At 38.5% G+C, this 20,079-nt stretch overlaps 1 long non-coding RNA gene and 1 pseudogene across 4 annotated transcripts in view; both read left to right on the top strand.

Annotated features, from left to right (window-relative positions):
• The window catches only part of LOC145720510 (uncharacterized), a 284,127-nt gene that overhangs the window by 47,100 nt on the left and 216,948 nt on the right, over positions 1–20,079 (top strand). For 3 of the 4 annotated variants that reach the window (XR_014143492.1, XR_014143491.1, XR_014143493.1), the window contains exon 3: positions 1,285–1,341. The exons of the other annotated variant lie outside the window; for it this stretch is intronic. This is a non-coding gene — a long non-coding RNA (uncharacterized LOC145720510). The remainder of the gene's footprint in view (positions 1–1,284; positions 1,342–20,079) is intronic. 4 annotated transcript variants of the gene reach the window in all.
• LOC102739312 (replication protein A 14 kDa subunit pseudogene) lies at positions 7,372–8,013 on the top strand (annotated as a pseudogene).

Here is a 20,079-nt window from a genome sequence, read left to right as displayed (position 1 = left end):
GTTTACTGAGATCAGGTGTGTGTGTGTGTGTGTGTGTGTTTGTGTGTTAATAAAAGTTGGGAAAGATTTGTTAACTCTTCTGTGGATTAAAAAGATATTTGTGGCAATGTATTCTAACTCAGATACAAGGACAAAGCTAAATTGTATATTTGTATTATAATTGTTACTTAAGTCAAAAGGTATGTAGGAATAGTGAAGTAAAAAAATATTTCATTAACATTTTAAATAATTTTAAAAGCCAGAGTTTACTGAAGGGCCCAATATAATAAAATGGGAAGTACTTTAACCTTCTCGTATTTCTCCAATTAAAAGTAATTTGCAGATATTTAGAAAACAAAAGCTTTTAAAGATTAAATTCATATCTTATCTATAAGAAATGGGTATGAAAGATGCCACGAAATTGTGTGTGTATGTGTTTTTATAATGTCTTGGGTTAGATTATGCTAATGGCAATATTTCCATTTATTCAATCTAATATTTGGTTTTGATATTTACTCTTCACTTGCTGAGACAGAGTGGCGCGGGTGAGTCTGTTGATTGCTATGGAAATGTGAAATAATTTTCTTCTGGAGCTGAGACTTCTGATTTCTAGAAATCAAAGGTCTTAACTTTAAGTATTAACTTTGAAAAGGGGCACGGGAAAAGGGCTAGTCTTTACGCCCAAGATTTATATACAAAATATTACTAAATCAAATGCATCCATGAGCATATAGATCATTCAAAAAAGGTAAGTGAGGGGCACCTGGGTGGCTCAGTTGGTTAAGCGACTGTCTTCAGCTCAGGTCATGATCCTGGAGTCCCGGGATCGAGTTCCACATCGGGCTCCCTGCTCAGCGGGGAGTCTGCTTCTCCCTCTGACCCTCTCCCCTCTCATGCTCTCTCTCACTTGATCTCTCTCAAATAAATAAATAAAATCTTTAAAAAAAAAAAAAAAGGTAAGTGAAACCTGATTGTCTAATCAGGAGAGACCATGTTATCAGAGATGTGGCAAAATAACACAGTTGTTCATTGTGTTGTGGTGCCATGGACACAGCCCAGAGATAAAAGGAAGTTTAAGACAGTGCTTCTCAAACTTTAATGGTCATATCAGTCAGCTGGGGATCTTACTGAAATGCAAATTCTGCTTTAACAGAATTGAGTAGGCCTTCAATTCTGCATTTCTAAAAGCTTTCAGGGAATGCCTATGCCCTTGGTCTTCAGACCACACCTCATAATGTGGATGAGAAATTGGGGTAAGTTTCATGATTCCATTCTGTTTTTCTGTACCTCCCTTTTCTCCAACAGTGGGCCGACCTTCCCATCTACGCAAGTCGGAGTGAATTGTGGTACTAAAAGGATAAGGTGAGGCACAGTTTCTGTAACACTTTGCTGTAGATAAGCCAACTAAAAAGAAGTTACATGTTCTTTACATATTAGCTTGCTAAGATCACTGCTGGGCCACAACAGAAATAATAAGTTTATTGGTAACATATGTACTCCATGAGATTTTCTTGAGCTTTATGTTGTTTTGTTGATAGTTAAAGGTAGGAAAGTTGGAATTTTCTACCAAACTATGTATCTAGCACAAATACGTCACTTAGTAATTTGAAAATAAGGAAAATTATTACTTGGATTGAAAAAAATAAGATGCATAGAATATAAATAAATGATTCACCACCACTGTAATTAAATGAATGCTTCCATTTCTTCTGGTAATTGGTTAGCTTATCATTTCTTACAAATCCATGTGCGACTTCCTCAATGGCCAGGACTGTACCTTGTGCCCTGTCTGTGCATTCTGGAGGGTGTTGGGCAGTTCAGGGCGTGCCAGAGCCTTCATCACATGCAGCCTTTTCTGCTCCTCACTCTGTATTCCACCGCTTTGTTTTGCAAACAAGATGCCTGAGTAGAAAGCCTGTTGTGCGAAAGCTGTAGTTCAGGGTGCACATGTGGTTCCAGTTTTCACTTCCTGAGGATCATTTGTTTTGAGGTGACTCTCGTTCTGTTTACTTTTACAGAGAGCCTTGTCTAGCATTTGAAAAGGATCTTGACAAGAGCTGTTATATGATTCTCTGGGAACAAATTATGTCACTTTTCAGATTGTAAACATCTGCCAAATTATTGTTAAAATTTGTGGATGAGTTGATTATACTCTTCTGTCTTGTGTATGTTTGAAACTCTACATAAGCAAAATCTGAAAGAAATAGGGACTCAGACAAGGGAAAACACTATTTATCAGGTCAAGGTTGTGTAAGAATAGGGAGCCCAAAATGGACACAAAGACATGCATTTATGTATCTATTACATATGTATGTCCTTTGATAGAACTGTAAATTCAAAATTTTACAAAAAGATTTAGTTGATTAATTCTAGAGATTAAAAAGGGTCAACTCTTTAGAAGCTTATTACTATCTTGGTCTACTCAACTAGGTTACAAAGGATCTAATGTAAGAAGATATTTTAAAAGGCTACAATGGGAGTGCCTGGGTGGCACAGTCGACTGGTTAAGCCTTGGACTCTTGGTTTTGGCTTAGGTCCTGATCTCAAGGTTGTGAGATTGAGCCCCGCATGGGGCTCCATACTCAGGGGGGAGTCTGCTGAAGTTTCTCTCTCCCTCTCCTTCTGCCCCCACCATTACCACCTCCACCCCCACACTCTCTTCCACTCTCTCTCTAAAATAGATAAATCAATCTTAAAAAAAAAACAAGGGCTATAGTGCCTAATGAAACTTCCCTGCTCATGATCAGGATAGAGAATAAAGCTTCAAGTTTGATGGTTATATGGGTCCATTCATTGTCTCATTAGTGCTCACTTACTGAACTTAATTTGTCATGTCAAATATTAGTTACTACGAAACACTGTATGAGAATCTGGACTGATTAGTGCAAAACTAATACTAAGGTTAGTGAAACAACTTGAAGTAAATCAGATCAGTCATTCATGCACTTGTTTGAGCAACAAACATGTAACTACGAGCATATTTTTTACAAGACATTATCCTAATAACTACAGGAGAAACAAGTTATATTAGGTTTATTTTTTTTCCAGTATCTTGCAGTTTAGTTAAGAAGATTTATGTATTTAACTGTAACACAAAGAATCTGCATTAAGTTCTACCAGAAAGGTATAAATGAAGGTCTAATGGAGTTAGCGGGTAGGTAGGCAGAGTACTTTTGTCTAAGAAGGTTGCCCTGTAGATGATGAGTTAATAAAAGAGTCTTCATGTTAAAAAAACTTCTAGATAGGTCAGTGTGAGAAATGTTATTTTCTGACTTGAAAATATCCTAGCCATTTAGGCTTTACTTATTTAGATAGACATTTATAAACATAAGCAGGTCAAAACTGTGATTTAACATTTTAGTACCAGTTTAGGTTATAACCTATTGAATATACAAATAATACAAATAAAGTTACAGACCAGATTGTAGTATGATTCAGATTTTGTAACAGTTCATGTGTATATTAATGTCCACCTATACACGTCTATCTAGATTTAGAAAATTTGGGACAAGAAGTACACCAAACTCTAAGAGTCGTTAAGTCTAGGGGATAGAGTTGGATGGGTGGAATAGGGAGAAAATTTTACTTCTAGGGTGAACTTTGGGAGAGTTTTGCTTTTTTTTTTCTCTTTGGTACTTTTCAAATTAAGAAGTTATAATTTCAGTTCTCATATAGAAAGAATCTTTAAAAAGGATCAAGTCCATGTCTCTGTTTTTAGGTAAAATGATAAAATCATGTCTTGCCCATCCCACAGGTGAGGAGAGCTAGGCCTTTTCTTATTTTAGGTTTTAGATTTTTCCTTTTTATGTAAACAAAGCACTGCAGTGTGATTGCATATTGTGGCTTATATAACAATACTAGGAGGAAAACACACCACAATTAAAACTGTGTGTGAGACAGGAAAGGTTATGGGTGATCTATTTTCTTTTCCTTATATTCCAAATTTTCTGTACTATGATTTTTTGATGTTTTGATTAATATTAATTTAAAGAATAAAACAAAAAGTTATCTAAAATACATTGGCTTATGTAATGACATGCATGTGCATTTTAAGACCATTAAAGGATTAAATTTACAATGCATTTTGAAACTGTCACAAGAATAAGATTACAATTAGGTACGTCTTATTTCTAAAATATAAATCAGTGAGATAACATCATTTATAAGTGATACCATATGTGAATCATTAACAAGTTAATAATGGCCAGCTTCAAGGATACTCTTGCTTTTCTAATAAATGTTGCATTCACATTAAAAACATAACACAAGAAAGGAGAATATTTCACAAACATCTGCTAAAAGTGTCAGGATGTTTGGTTATTTTTTCCCTAAAAGTCAATATTATAATAGTGTTGTAACATTTCAGATATCAAGATGTTTACTAGGAAGTGTTCATCATGCATTTTCCCCTCTTAGCTATGTGGCAGCTCCATATAACAGAAAGGCCCCGGATGCCGCTGTTAGACCCAGGTCCACCACATGCGAACCGTGGGGAGCATCATTGTTGGGTGTCCCTTAAGCTCTCTCACCATCAGTATCTTTGTTTGTTAAAAAAAAAGGAAATAAAAGAAAAAAAATTATTCTTTTCTTCCCTTGGTGGATATTACATCTGCTGTATTTTGTCTAAGAAACCGCATGCCTTCAGTTGGGTGGGTGGAAGTGGGTGGGGTTCTTAGAGTGAGGGGATGGTTGGGGGTCAGCGGGGCTGGTTTCATGGGCACGTGACCAGTGCAGTCACACAGAGCTCCATGTTCAGCAGGGTCTCCCACTTGATTTCAGGTTCTATGGTCATCATTCTAAAATTCTTAGTTATTTTATCTTAATTTTGAGATTTATAAGTGAAGTTGGATATGACAATGGAGAAGGACTGGGGTCTCCCAGCTGACTCCCTGCCATCTCAAGGTGGCTCTTAGCTGCTGGCTCCTTTGCCCCCTGGACTGTGACTGGCCTCCCGGGTCCTCCTCCTTCAGCAGGGTCCTGGGCACAGGTGAGGAGAAGGTCTTGCCCATCCCACAGGTGAGGAGAGCTGGGCTTGGTGCATTGCACATGTGGGGGTGAGCCTTTTACCCACTCCCAATCCAGGTAACTAGTAAAACCCATATCTCTTGGGCTGGGGTGTTGAGCTTGTAAGAGGGAACATGCCTGGTTGAGTACTCCTGTCTGCAACTGAGACACCATGTGTGTGTTGGGTGGCTGGTATGAGGGGATACCTGTCAGCTGATGAGCTGTCCACATGTAGATGTGTGCACCTTCCATGTGATGGGTGAGGCCCTGGCTCTGTAAGCCACTGAGCTGACCAGATCATTCCTCAGCCCAGGGGAGCTAACATTGAATAGCAAGCAAACAAGAAAGAAGGATAGAAGAGAGGGAAGAAAGGAAGGAAGGAAGGAAGGAAGGAGGGAAGGAAGGAAGGAGGGAAGGAAGGAAGGAAGGAAGGAAGGAAGGAAGGAAGAGGGAGGGAGGAAAGAAAGAAGGGGGGGGAGAGGAAGGAAGGAAGGAAAAAATAGAAAAAAAAAAAAAAGAAAAACAAAAACCCAGAGAGATTGACCATGAATGAAAGGTAAAGTCTTTCTATTTTAGTGTCTGTGATGACACTTTGTACCTGCTTTTTGAACCACGGACCCCACGTTTTCATTTTGTGCCGGGCCCTGCAAATTATTTGGTCTGTTCTGTGTGTCAAGGTGTATATGAGGTTGCTGAAAAGATTGGATGAGGTAAGATACAGTAAGCGTCTCACAAAGGGTCTGGTACATAGTAAGTCTTCGCTAAGTAGAAGGATTAGGAAGTAAATTGTGTGCCTTCAAAATATAAAAAGATTAGGAAGAAAATTCTGGAAGGGACAAATAATCCTACCAAAATCATGAGTGAGGAATCTTTCCATTTTGCTTTCCCTCCTCTTTCCCTATCTTTAGTATGGGTGACTATTTCTAGGGCACGGCTCGCTCCTTTGATAATAGAGATTTTGTTTTTAAGGACTCATTCCGCAGGTTTTTGGTATCACTATTTGGAAAGTGATTTGCAATGCAAGAGGCCATTTCTAGAGCCATGTGAGGAAGAATGATTGGCTGAACACAACATGTGTGGTCCCAGTCCATCCAGTCACCTGAGCAGTATTTTAATATGGGTTAAAAGGTAGCCTGGGGGACGTTAGAGCTGGAAGGCCTTATAGAACCTTTACCTGAGCCCCTCCTCTCCCAAGCGAATTTGTTCTTGTTCTCTGTATGTGTGTCTGAACTTCAAAACGGAGCATCACAAAAGCAGCATGGACCTGTTAAATGTTGTAGACTCTCAGCAAAAGAAAAAAATCATTGTAGCCTCTGGGACAGGAAAATGCCCTGTTTGTTTTTGTGTCTTAAGAATAGTAGTTTCTCAAAAAGAAGTTTATGTAGCTCACTGAGAAACATTTTCCAGAGAATTAAGTCTCTGTTTTATCTTATTTTTACCTTTGCCACTAACCCATGAGCAGTAAAACTCCAGAACCTTATAAAGTCTTATGACCAATAAAATAATTCATGAGTATAATATGTTTGGTCTGGGGAAATCTATTTTTATCCATTACATGGTACATGGAGTGCCCCGTACTTTCTTCCAAGTAACTTTTGGAGGCTATCTGGTGAAATAATTCACTATGACTAGCAGTTATTTTCTGGAGACTGCTATTGTTTTGACATGGAAAGCATTGAAAACATATGGTCTTTCATGTCTCTTGCCTTGTGCTTTCCTTAAAAATGTTTATATTTGCTTGTGGTAATATGCATTAAGTTTCATAATCCTGAACAACCTTCTGGTACGCAGATTCACTTTCAAGCCGTGCAACTGGAGAAACAGAAGTTTTTACAAAAAGATGAGATTTTCTTCTGTAGCTGTGCATTTTATACAACACAGGTGCCAAATTTTATTTTATTTTTTTTTCTAATGTTCAAATTCCAAAGCAACTGCTAGGGTAAATTATCTCTGGGCCGCCTTCTCGATAGCTAACATTCTTCTAGAATCAACCTAAGTTTGGCCAGAATTTGTCAGCCTGAAAGAGACGGCAAGGTCTGTGCTCATTTAACCTCAGAATGCGGTTTCTACACTGTTCATTGACCCTTGTGATTATGACAATAAATGTTTCCTGTGCATATGGTGGAATGAGATGGCTTGATTGAAAGCTTTTCCTTGATACAAGATGACTATAAAGAGTACATTTTCTTCATACACTATGATAAATCGACTGGGCATTATTGCTAATGCTATTTCATTTATGTCCAGAATCAGTAATCTAACTTTCTCCTTAGCATTTGCCATTTTTAAGTCAAGGAAGTAAGAGGTAGTTTTAGCTGTGCTCATTAGCAATGGAAATCCAAAGCAAAATTTGAAGACATTTAAATATACATATTTAGAAAGGAGATGGTTGGCAGAATTTCAGTAGTCTGTTTCCTGCTGGCCGCAGGTCTCGCACCGCAACCATGGTGGATGTCATGGAGTTGCCCAGGTCGCGCATCAACGCCAGCACGCTAGCTCAGTTCATCGACCGGCCGGTCTGCTTCGTAGGGAGGCTGGAAAAGATTCATCCCACTGGAAAAATGTTTATTCTTTCAGATGGAGAAGGCAAAAATGGAACCATTGAGTTGATGGAGCCCCTTGATGAAGAAATCTCTGGAATCGTGGAAGTAGTTGGAAGAGTAACGGCCAAGGCAACCATTATGTGTGCATCATATGTCCAGTTTAAAGAAGATAATCATCCTTTTGATCTTGGACTATACAATGAAGCTGTGAAAATTACCCATGAGTTCCCTCAGTTTTTTCCTTTGGGGGTTGTGCAATATGATTGATCTTGATGAACACATTGAAGACTGTCATAGGAAGCCCCTGATATTTGAGGGGGAGACTTCTGTGATTTTTCATATTTAATTTGTTCTCCTTTTAATTTCATTTACCTAACCTTATTAGATACTGCAATATCCCACTTTTGATGGAACCTGTCTGTATACTGAAAGTTAAGTGCTTATAAAGAACACTTCTGTATATGGTCAGATCAGAAGCAAGAACAAAGCAGTTGCCTTGAGTTATTTTTCTGTTTTATTAATAAAGGCTGAAATGGGAAAAAAAAAAAAAAAGAAAGGAGATGGTTTTCAGGTTTGCTAAAATTAAATCTCAATTAGAGATTGCATGCTAGTTGGTCAAGCTTTATATTTTGATTTATTTTGTTATATGCATTATAATGTAATGGACTGTATACCATCTTTTTAAGGCATATGCATACCTTTGCTTTCCTGACCTTTGTTTTCAGTTGATGGCAGGTTCAGTCTAAAATGTTTGTTGGGACTAAATTTGGAGTAGTTTTATCATACTGGTGATAGACTTTATACCAAACTAGAATTCCGAGGCCCATTATAAAATTGAAAAATACCTTAGCGTGTTCAGTATTGAAAGTCTGCAACTTTTCTTTTCAAAGCTCCTTTATAATATGTATATAATAAAATATTGTAGTTATGTTTTAATTTATCAATTTATTAGAATTGTGTCTCTTTTAAAGAACTTCAGCATACCAAAGAAAAATTGGAAGAGACACTCCCTTGCCCCCAAGTTTATGGCAACACCAGTTAAAATATTAGAGTAATTATAATGCCTAAAAGCTCATTTTATAATGAATGTGGTTTTCCAAAGCATATAATTTTCCGGTACTTTGGGCCAATTTTCAAAGAAAAATTATTTAATCTTTATTTGAGGTATTAGTTAAAGGAAAAACAGCTTGACTCTAAGCACTTTGGAATTCATTCAAGACTCAAATTGTTAAAAGTGATTCAATCTGTTCACCGTCTTGGGTTTTTCAGAGATTACCCACCTGTAGTAAATTGAAAAAACAGGGAAAACTGTATTGTTAGAACATTTTCCAGTTGGCCCATTAAGTACTTTATGGAGATTTCTTGTCTGGAAAAGATGGGCATGACATGCACCATTTGTTCTATTTGCTTTGAGAAGATAATAATGGCAAAAAAACAAAAACAAAAAAACCCAAACCCTCCAATATTCTTAAAGGTGTACAGGTATTCCCCTATGGACAGCACATGAATTTTCAAGATGAAGGCACTTTGAAAGGGATTTTGACTCTATGGAAGTTACATGAGCATTGGGATGGGAGAATCAGGCCAATCCTTATTAGTATGATTAAACCGTTCTTACACAGGCTCTACCTAGAATAGAAACAAGTCATCCAGAACCTGACTGAAGTGAGGTAATGAATATAATAAGCTACGGAAGCAAGAGAAGTCAGGGTGCTGCCAAGTGGTTGAGTTTGATTAGTATTAGAATGAGAAAGCTCTGATTTTGAAGGAAGTATTCAGTAGCATCAGTATTTTCAGACACTAAAAATTCTGACAAGTACTGTGTGACCCAAACCAAGAGGCTGAGAGTAACTCTGTTCATCCAGTTTCATTGTGAGCATTTTATTCAAGGAAGAACCCCTAGAACTTGTGAAAGGTACCTACCATGAAGTTGTCAGAAATAGTATAACTCTGATAAATTCTTGATATTCCGAATATATTCACTATGATCTGTTTGGCATGCGTTGTGATCTCTCTAAGCGGTCCTTGCCCATCTCGAGCCAATGAAATGTTTTGTGTTTTGAATGTATTTCTGTTTTAGCAGTCAGATTCAGCCAGTGGAACAGATTTCTGAGTCTGATATTGAATGGTTTCAGTTTGGAGTTTTGCAGACTGGGAACATTTTTGTAGTGAAAGCCACAATGAAACAGAGCTTTGCCCTGTGAACATATATTCAAAAATCAGTCAAACTTTGATTTAGGTCAAATATTTCAAAATAAATTCTTCAGCTTTAAAGTTATAAAAATTATTATAAAAATATTGTTGAGAAATATTTTTTTCTTACTACAAATCACCTTTTAATATATGATGATAAACAGAACTCAGTCACAAAAGAACAATCAATGTATCTTTTGAAGAAAAACAGTTCTGATGATTTTATTTTGTTTTATTTAGACCTGTCCTGGCTGAATCCAGATAATATGTGAGGAAGCTAGAGACCGGGCCCCCTAACCTGTGCTGCCCTCCCTATAACAAGGTTTGGTCAAAAACTATAACCAAGTGATTGAAACAGATTATATATCCTAATTTGAGGCACTTTTGAGTTTTGTTTTGTTGAAACTCTGCACCACTGCCTCTTGCTTGAATAAGGGAATTTGACAAACCCAGCCAAGTCCAGGTAGATGCTGGCCTCTGGTGAGGAACTAGTAGGAGGCTAAGGGTCTACCTGGACTGTGTGCAGGGAGAAGCTAAACGAGGTCCCTTGTGATTCTCTTGGCCAGTTAGAAATTCTTCAAAAACAAATCTTGTTTCTAGGAAGTGATATCTAGGCTAACCTATTGAGAAGCCTTGGAAAATTGCCTTCACCCAATGGCTCCATTTTATTAGTCATTCTGGAACCTAATACTGGGGGAAATTAGCAAAAATCAAGGTTTTCTGTGAAGCAGATGAAAGAAGCTCTTTTACTCATCCCAAACATACAATTTAGAGACGTGTAAAAAAAAAATGGAAGAATAACACAATATATATTAGAGAATCCATTTCTAGAGAGTGTCGTAAATTGTCAGACCTGGAAAGTTCTCAGAACTAGAAGTCATTTGGTCAAACCCCTTCACCTCCTTTTCTTATACCTTAAGTAAACTGAGGACTGGGCTGATTCAGTGACATAATTGCCAAGGCTTATTTATGTGACAAGCTACAGAAGTAGGTGGCTACATGTTATACTAAAACTTAAATTCCAATTTTCCTGCCTAATAATCTAGAGGGTATTTCTTTCCTATAGACCCTATAAAAAGACATGCCCATAACCAGCCATTACTGTACGCCCTTGACACATGACATCTCCTGATTTCCTAAATTAACAAGTGAATGTTTATGCAACTTACCACATTTTAACAATATTTAACAATATTTTCAACTTTTAATAAAGTTTTTCTTGCTAAGTAAATAATTTGTACTCTCACTGGAGTATAGGTAGACTGTTCTTCAGTTGCTTTAACTTGCTTCTATATGAAATGTTCGTATTAATCCAAGACACTAAGTCACTGCTGAATTGAACATTCCAAACTTTCAGACAACCTTTCACTAGAGCCTACTTTCATTGGCTTCTCTGCTTCTGTTTCCAGCTCTAAGGTTAAATATATTGGGGAAGAGAAGTTGGAAATGGCTTGTTTGTTCACCTATCAAGAGAGACGTGTTGAGATAAAATGCTGACACTGAGCTGGGCCCACTCAGTAGCCAATTTTCTCTTCTGTCTGAGTATTACTGACTTTTGTGAGAGGTTAAAAATGCAAAGGTCAAATTTACTAATTCAGGAGTCTACTGTATCTCTAACCTAGGGTAAGATCTTTTGACAAAATCCTTTTAATTTCTGGCAGTACTACACACAATCCACCATCTCCCCTATCTGTCACCCATCCTCTCTATTGAGTGATGTAACACGAGGTCAGTAGATACCACTGGAGATAAGTCTACCAGTCATAGACATGGAAACATATTAATAAGAACAACCACAACAAAAAAACCAGAGGCCACCTGGAAGTTAAGAACAGGTGTGTTGTTTCCCTGAGAATTTTGGTCCCTAACTCTGTACCCAGTGACTGTCAGGCTATGCTGAATCCAGAATCAGCAAAAGGTTGGCTTCGTTGTCACTGCATTTCTGGTTGTTTTTTGGCAATATTCATATCACATGGTCTCTTTTTACAGTCTCTTTTCAATTGCTTGTTCTTTCTTCATCTCTTCCCCCATTTCAGTCAGTTGTTTCCTGCTATCTTTGCAGTATCTTGGACATGTGTCTTTTTTCCCATTGCCACTCCTGCCACCAAACTCCAACACTCTCTACCTCTTACTTGATTGATGAATTGGCCTCTAGTTGTTTTTTTTCCACCTTGATTTTCCCTCTGCAGTTAATTTTATTTTCCTTTGGTAGACTAAGCTTCTTAAGACACAGGCCATTCATCCACTTAAATTCTCAAAAGATTTCAAAGCTTTGCCATTGGCTACCAAGTGAAGAAGAAATGCTTCCAGCTGATGTTCAATATTTTCTTTTATGGTGGAGGTAAAAACAACTCAAATACCTATAGGCATCAGATGTATGTGAAGCAAGGTTTAAGGAAAACTTGTCTTTATTACAAATGACAAGAAGGCAGCCTAGTCATAATAATAAACGGTAACTGACCTGTGCAGAGGCAATAGGAAGCGATAGGAACTGTGGCCATTGACGGAGTTTATTCCCTGTTCAGAGGTCTACCTCTCATCTCCACTGATATGTGGAAATGCAAGCCCAGCATTGCTGCCAGAACTTTAGATTTTTTCAAGAGAAGCTAAACATTTAGAATTTTATGTGCAACCTCCCATTTTTTAAATACTGATAGTGTACTCAAACGAAACCCTCTCTCTCTCTCTTCAGGTAAAAAAGAAAACTAAGTACCGACCAGGCCAAACAAGTCACCAGGTAGCTAAATTCAGCTCATGGTCTGAATGAGCTGTATGTAGTATATTTTTCCCCCTATATGGACTTTGTTCCATGCCATAGCTTTTTTCCCATCATGACCTCCATGATCTTGCTTCTTTGCCTTTGTCCTTGTAGTTCATATCCCCAGGAAAGTCTTCTTCTTCTTCTTCTTTTTTTTTTTTTAAGATTTTATTGATTTGACAGAGAGAGACACAGCGAGAGAGGGAACACAAGCAGGGGGAGTGGGGCAGGGAGAAGGAGGCTTCCCGCCGAGCAGGGAGCCCGATGTGGGGCTTGATCCTAGGACCCTGGGATCATGACCTGAGCCGAAGGCAGACGCTTAACGACTGAGCCACCCAGGCGCCCCCCCAGCAAAGTCTTCTTAACATCCAAACTATTAAAATCTTACCTATCATGGAAGCCCACCTCAAATTCTATGTCCCCCAAGACCACCTCCTCCTCCTCTCAGCCAGGCACCTTACTTTCTTACAGACCTTGAATCCTCTCTTCTGTGGCCCATTCCTTACCTCTGCCTTGCACATTAGCTGTTTCTACTTGACTCTAAGATGCATGAGGTAAGAGTGTCTCTAGAACCCCACAGTCTTTGCAAATAATACCTAACTATAGCTGAAGCTCGATGAATCTGATTTTGAATTTACCAAGAGATGGGGGAAAGAGTGTCTGTATTTGGAGATTTTTCTTTCAATTCAGAACTTTCAGTCCATCTGCTTCTTATCAAAAGAAAGTGGGTCCCTTCAGTCCTCTCCTTCCTCCCAGTGCCCAGATACCACATCCACAATGTCTGCAAAACTCACTTTTGTGGCACAAAAGGCGGCCTGGAATCTGCCTACTTTAAGGAGGAGAAGCCTCACTGTATGGAAGATCATCTGGTAGATGGACAGTGGGTCCTGGCCAGGATGATGCTCCTATTCCTTTCTCAATAAAAAGACAACGGATTTGCTCATTCTTGTTCTCACCTAGCACTCTTAATTCCTCTATCAGGCACCAGATAGTAACCCTCCATCTTCAGAATTAGTGTTCTGAACCTAAACTTTCTCTGCTCTTCCAACATTGAGTTCTGCACTGCTTTTACTGAGCAGATAACAGGCAATCAGGCAGGCTGCCACAAAGCAAAGACACAATCACTGGGAACTTAGTCATGCATATTTAAAAGCACTCAGTCTGAGCACAGTTTTTATTGATGAATGATAAATGCTTTGGCATTCCTTACCACCATAGTGCAATTTAAAAATAAGCCTACCATAGTAGGCCCTTACCTTTCAGATGTAGAAAAGCCTGTGTAGAAAGCAGTACTTCTTTACAGTGCTGATGTGCTTAGGAGTATCATCATTCTTGTGCTCTTGACTAAATTGGTTGGGGGTTTTCGTTATACTCTAAGAAACTCAAGCCAAGGACATGCCCTAAACTATATTGTAGTGAGCAGAGTTGTAGTTTATATCTAGCATAATAAACATCAAGAAACTATTAAAAACAGGGAGTGTTAGAATAATCACTAAAAGATTCAAGGAAATCTAAAAGAAAAATGCCCATTTTCCAGCCTCCTTACACGTAATCATTAATTTGATTTCTTGTTTCCTTCTAGTATTTCTCCAAATTTGCAAATACCTTTTACCTAGTGTTAAGCATACCTGGTAAAACTTTTGCTGAACTGCTGTTTTGTTTTATGGTTAAATATTTCCTCACCTAACAAAAATGATATATTCCACTAGATTGTTGCAACTTTTAATGAAAAGTGATCTAGAGATATAATAGGAACTAAATATGTGTATTCTGAGGTATTTGGTTTTCTGAGAGATGAAGAAAAATAGCATAAAATCATAAATCAAGAACAATTTCACCAACCATAAATACAGGCTCTCTCTCCAATTGTTTATTATTTGCTGATGCTGGAAACACAATCCAGAGATGAGTTTGCAAAATAGAGATTCATATAGGAACTAAAGAAATATTGCAAGACAGATGCTGGTCCGTATTCATCTTTAAATGAGTTTAACTTGTATTTAGAGAAATTTACTCTTAAATAAAGATGGACACTCTTGCCTTATTGGCCAGTTCTGAGTCACATGTGATTCAGGAGGTTTCCTAAGAGAATTCTCTAAGGTGGAGAGACAGGGCCTTCCTCCTAGCTCGGTAGCCTTCAGTATATCGCACAGTATTGGAGTTTTATGCATTCAATTAAGTAGGTTTATGGATTATATTTTTAAATTTTAAAAAACCAAAATGGACGAGTGGCTTATAAAACAGTCCAGGAAAGGAGCAGAGGGTTGAAGGTAACGTGGGTAATACAAGCCAAGCACATTTTAACAAATGTACAAATGGCTTTACATACTCAGTGGAGAATAAGGAGAAAAAAGTATCAAGATTTATCTTGATATATTATTAAACAGTGCTCTTCATTCTCAATAGTTCCTTTCTACACTGTTTTTAAAGGCTGCCCTGCCCCATGAACATCACTGTGAAGTGGGCCCGAGTGTGGCCAGGAGCCCAAGGGCCCCTGTGGGGGAGACGAGGCAGCTGCTTTAGGGTCAGAAACGGACCCTGGAGAAGCCACGTGTTGAGGGGCCTCAGTGGAGCCCACGTGGATGGAGATCAGCTGGAGATGAGATGGATGCTCGTCACTGCTAACGCCTCTCTCCTGCTTTGGTACGTCATAATTCTCCAGCCCCAGTGAAGAGAGAACAAGGGGAAGAAGTGAGAGAAACCTCAGCCACCTTGTGCAACTGGGGGCTTCAAAGAGAAATTGCAGTTATTTATAGAAAAACAAGGACTGTTTTTTTTTTCTTAATACATCTGAGTGTGTAGCCTGAAAATGATACTGGGTCCATTATGCAGAGATCATTTCCGGTTCATCTTTGTTTATCTTCCTGTTTCTAGACCTCGTGATTCCCAAAGTTGATATTAGTGTCACCTGGGGACCTTAAAAACCTGCCAATGCCTGTGTTCCATCCCCAGAGATTGTCATTTAAGTTGTCTGGAGTGCGGCCCTGGCTTTGCGATTTTAGAAAGATCCTAGGTGGGACCCTTGGGTGGTTCAGTGGGTTAAGCTTCTGACTCTTGATTTCGGCTCAGGTCATGATCTCAGGATTGCTAGATTGAGCCCTAAGCCCCACATGGTGAGTCAGGGGGTGGGGTGGCAGTCCACTGGGCGCTCAGCATAGAGCCTGCTTGGCTGCTTGGGATTCTGTCTCTCTCCTCACCTTTCCCTACCCTCATGCATGTGCTCTCTCGCTCACTCTCCCTCAAAAAAAAAAAAATTCCTAGGTGATCCTAATGTGCAGACATTGGTTTACTCTTACACAGAACGTTTCGATTTCAGACTGTGGATTTTTTTTTGAAAAGATTTATTCATTTGACAGAGCATGAGTGGGGGCGACAGGCAGAGGGAGAGAATCCTTAAGCAGACTCCTCGCTGAGTGTGGACCCCGACGCAGGGCTCCATCCCACAACCCAGGAGATCATGACCTGAGCCGAAACCAAGAGTCGGACGCTTAACTGACTGAGTCCCCCTCCCCTCCACCGGCACCCTGGTGTTTGTGGATTCTTAAAGTTCAGATTGCTGCAAGTGTTATAGATGCTTCTGTCACAGCCCATGCCTCTCCGCCATCTACATCTCTGTTCCTTGGGCTGCAGCCCCCAAAGGACTGTGAGCCACCCCAGGGCAGGGGCCTTGCTGTTTTTTTGCTGGGCATTGCTCTCCAGCATCCAGCACAGTATGTGGCATGGAGAAGACACAGAATAAATATTTATTACATGGATGAAGGAATGACAGCGAGGTCTTTGTCCCTTTCTTACTCATTGTATCCCACTCCCAGCTCCTCTTGAACTAGAAAGCTCTCTGGCGAAGAGCAGATGCATCCTGAAGGATGGTTACAGGAGCAACCATGGGAGGAAACAGATATGTACATGCACTCCTCAGCTGAACTTCTCGACATCACCAGTTTGGAGATTTTGATCAAATGCCAAGTCTGTTGTCATAGCCTTAGAGTTCTGAGAGGAAGAAAGTGCTGCCTTTTCATTTCTGCAATTAGTCAGGCCCATTCTGTGTAGAGTGAATAATTCGATATTTAGGAATGTTTTTTGTTAGGTTGGCTCAATTCAGGGTTTTATGTCCTTATATTCTATATATTGATCTGCCTATGATATTTTTTTGACATTTACTACGCCTCTAGATTATATATTCTTGTTCAGTTACCAGGAATTCAGTTGATCACAATAGCAAATTTTAAACTTTACCAAGTGCAAAGCATGATGTCTAAAGCTGTGCTTTAGCTGTAACATTTTATTCCATATATAGGTAGTAATGATTAGAAGATGAATGCATTTCAAAAGCTTTCTTCTGGGGTATTTTTTTTTTTAAAGATTTTATTTATTTATTTGAGAGAGAGAGAATGAGAGAGAGCACATGAGAGGGGGCAGGGTCAGAGGGAGAAGCAGACTCCCCGCCGAGCAGGGAGCCCGATGCGGGACTCGATCCAGGGACTCCAGGATCATGACCTGAGCCGAAGGCAGTCGCTTAACCAACTGAGCCACCCAGGCGCCCACTGGGGTATTTTTTTAAAACCATTTTGTGCCATACACTTTTCTCTCCGATTGTGCCTACAGCTGGGTATGAAGGAGGTCGCTTGTTGTGAAGAGCATCGGGTGTTGTATGTAAGTGATAAATCACTAAATTCTACACCAGAAACTAATATTATACCATATGTTAACTGATGAGAGTTTAAATAAAAACTTGGGGGGAAAAAGGAAATGCGGCTTTATATTTTAAAATTGGACAATGGACTTGATTCACCTCTACCTGATCTGCACTTATCGCTAGGAACAGAGAGCTCATGGCATGCGCAGCACACAAAGATCTGCCAAATAAAGGTGATTGGCAAGAAGAAAAGCAAAGCAAATAGGTTTCTCTAGTTTGTTTTCTTTTTTATATACATATAAATCTGTTTGCTTTTTTTGCTGTCTCATTAAGTTGCCCACACAGTTGGTGAATCTTTGAAGGCATCAACTTTACTCTCCACTGCCTGCCAAGCAGCGATCACCATAGTAGATTTTGTAAAATGTGAAAGGAAATGTTTTTCTATTCTGTACAACTCTATCTTTTGACATTTATTACAAAAAGACAAAGTAATGACATGTGGAGTGACTCTTGTAAGATACTCAGTATGATACAAAATACAACGAGGGAAGTCTGTAAAAGCAAATAACCTACTCACCACTAATCTTTTAAAGCCAGTTGCCATCTTTTCCGGACCCCAGATGCTTGGAGTTAAGTTAATCATTATGCTTGGGCCAGGATATACTATCATCATTTGAACAAGCATGACCTTCTTTTATTTGTTCTAATAACATAAAGATGCCCATGAGCCTACAACCTAACCCAAGAGCCAGAATATTATGTTTCTCTTAAGTTTATATGTACACTCTTTTCTGACCCCCTTCACTTGCCTGAGAGGTAAACAATATCCCATATTTATTTATTATCCCTTTTAAAAATAGTTTTATCATATATACATAAGCAAAAAGGTATGCCTAAATCTGTACAATGCATTGTTCGGTTTTGTTTACTTTTGCTTCTTCTCAATATGTATGTTTACTAAGATTCATCCTTGTATCTATAATTCACTCATTTTTAAATTATTTTATAATACAAATATATACCACACAACCATATACCAGAATTTATCCATTTTCCTGTGAATGGACATTTGGAATTTTCAAAGCTTTTGCTGTTGTGAACTCTAGCGTAGGAGCTCTCTCATGTTGTGCCTGGTCCACACATGCAAATATTTACCTTGCATGTATGCCTTGGAAGGCACTTGCTGGCCATTGGGTATATAAATGTTTGAATCTATGAGATCTACAACTTTATAAATTATTTTCATAAAACCAAGGACATAGTTTCATTCTCTAACACTCAGCATTGTCAGACTTCTCATTTTTGCTGCATATTTTGAAAAATGATATTGCATTGTGATCTAATACACATCGTTGAGATTTTTCATGATGTGGATCAAGTTCATCTGTTTATTGGCCAAAAGTGTTGCTTGTGTATGAAATAGTTCTTCCTGACTCTTTTTTCTATTTTTTTTATTGCTGTGTATGCCTTTTATATATTCTAGATACTGTCACCTTCAGTTCTATGTGTTGCAAGTAACATCTCCCATTTTGTGACTAGTTCTGTCCCTTTCTTTCAATGTCTTTTAATTTTAATATGGCCAAATGTATCAATATCTCTCTAAATTAAGCCACTTTGAATACAAATATGTACACACACAAGGAAAAGAGATATTTGATATATATACACAGATATAATAAATATATACATATATATAAGTATGTGTGCATATACTTCCAAATATATTTCCATTATTTTCATGATTCTAAATCTCATGATTCCAAAACAAATTTGTGGGATAGGAAATACCAAAGTTTTTATATACATTGATTGCAAACTATTTTCTGAATTGAGAATTGAAAGAAAAAAATGCATCTTAGTATTCAGTAGTATACTCTACATTTGTTATATACAAAACTCCAATTTAAAAGAATCAACTTATATATGTGTGTGTATACACACACACACACATGCACACACACACAATATTACTCAGCCATAAAAAAGAATGAAATTTTGCCATTTGCAGTGATGTAGATGGAACTAGAGAGTATAATGCTAAGCAAAATAAGTCAGTCAGAGAAAGATAAATACATATGATCTCACTCATTTGTGGAATAGATGAATATGGAGGGGTTGGGGGAGGGGCAAGAGGCAAACCAGAAAACAGACTCTTCACTCTAGAGAACAAACTGAGGGTTGCTGGAGGGGAGGTGGGCAGGGGATGGGCTAATAGGTGATGGGGATTAAGGAGGGCACTTGTGATGCGCACCGGGCATTGTATGGAAGTGTTGAATCACTAAATTCTACACCTGAAACTAATATTATACTGTATGTTAACTAACTGGAATTTAAATAAAAACTTGAAAAAAAAATCCATACTTTTCTCTTCACCGCTGGCCAAAAAATTATCCATTATACACTGTGAGAATGTGTATTCTCTCTAGAGACCAAATCTCCTCATATTTATTTCACATACATATATAGGCAGATAACCACTAATGACTACCGCTGGCCAAAAAATTATCCATTATACACTGTGAGAATGTGTATTCTCTCTAGAGACCAAGTCTCCTCATATTTATTTCATATACATATATAGGCAGATAACCACTGATGACTCCAAAATGTAGGAAACCACTACATAATAATTCTTGATTCATAAAATAAATGCCGTGACATAAAATCATAGCTATTATTGAGTCCTTGCTAAGTACCAGACACTATTCTAAGCACTTCACAGGTATTAATATAGTTTGCACAAACATCCTATGAGGTGGGTACCACTATGACCATTTACACATGATAAAACTGACCGACATCAAGAAACTTGCTCCAGTTTTCCTAGAACACAGTGGAGCTAGAATGGGAAATAAAACTATCAGGACACCTTTGAAAACAAAAGAGAGCTTATTCAAACTCCCCTGGGAAAACAGGTGGAGCAGGGAATCAGGCCAGCCATGATTATGTGGCCACCTAGCCATGCAGCA

The sequence above is a fragment of the Leptonychotes weddellii genome, chromosome 3 (genome assembly GCF_054177405.1).
Source record: "Leptonychotes weddellii isolate Sample4059 chromosome 3, ASM5417740v2, whole genome shotgun sequence".
NCBI classification, from domain to species: Eukaryota; Metazoa; Chordata; class Mammalia; order Carnivora; family Phocidae; genus Leptonychotes; species Leptonychotes weddellii.
The sequence above is the reverse complement of the archived record's forward strand: the minus strand, read 5'-3'. Positions and strand labels throughout refer to the sequence as shown.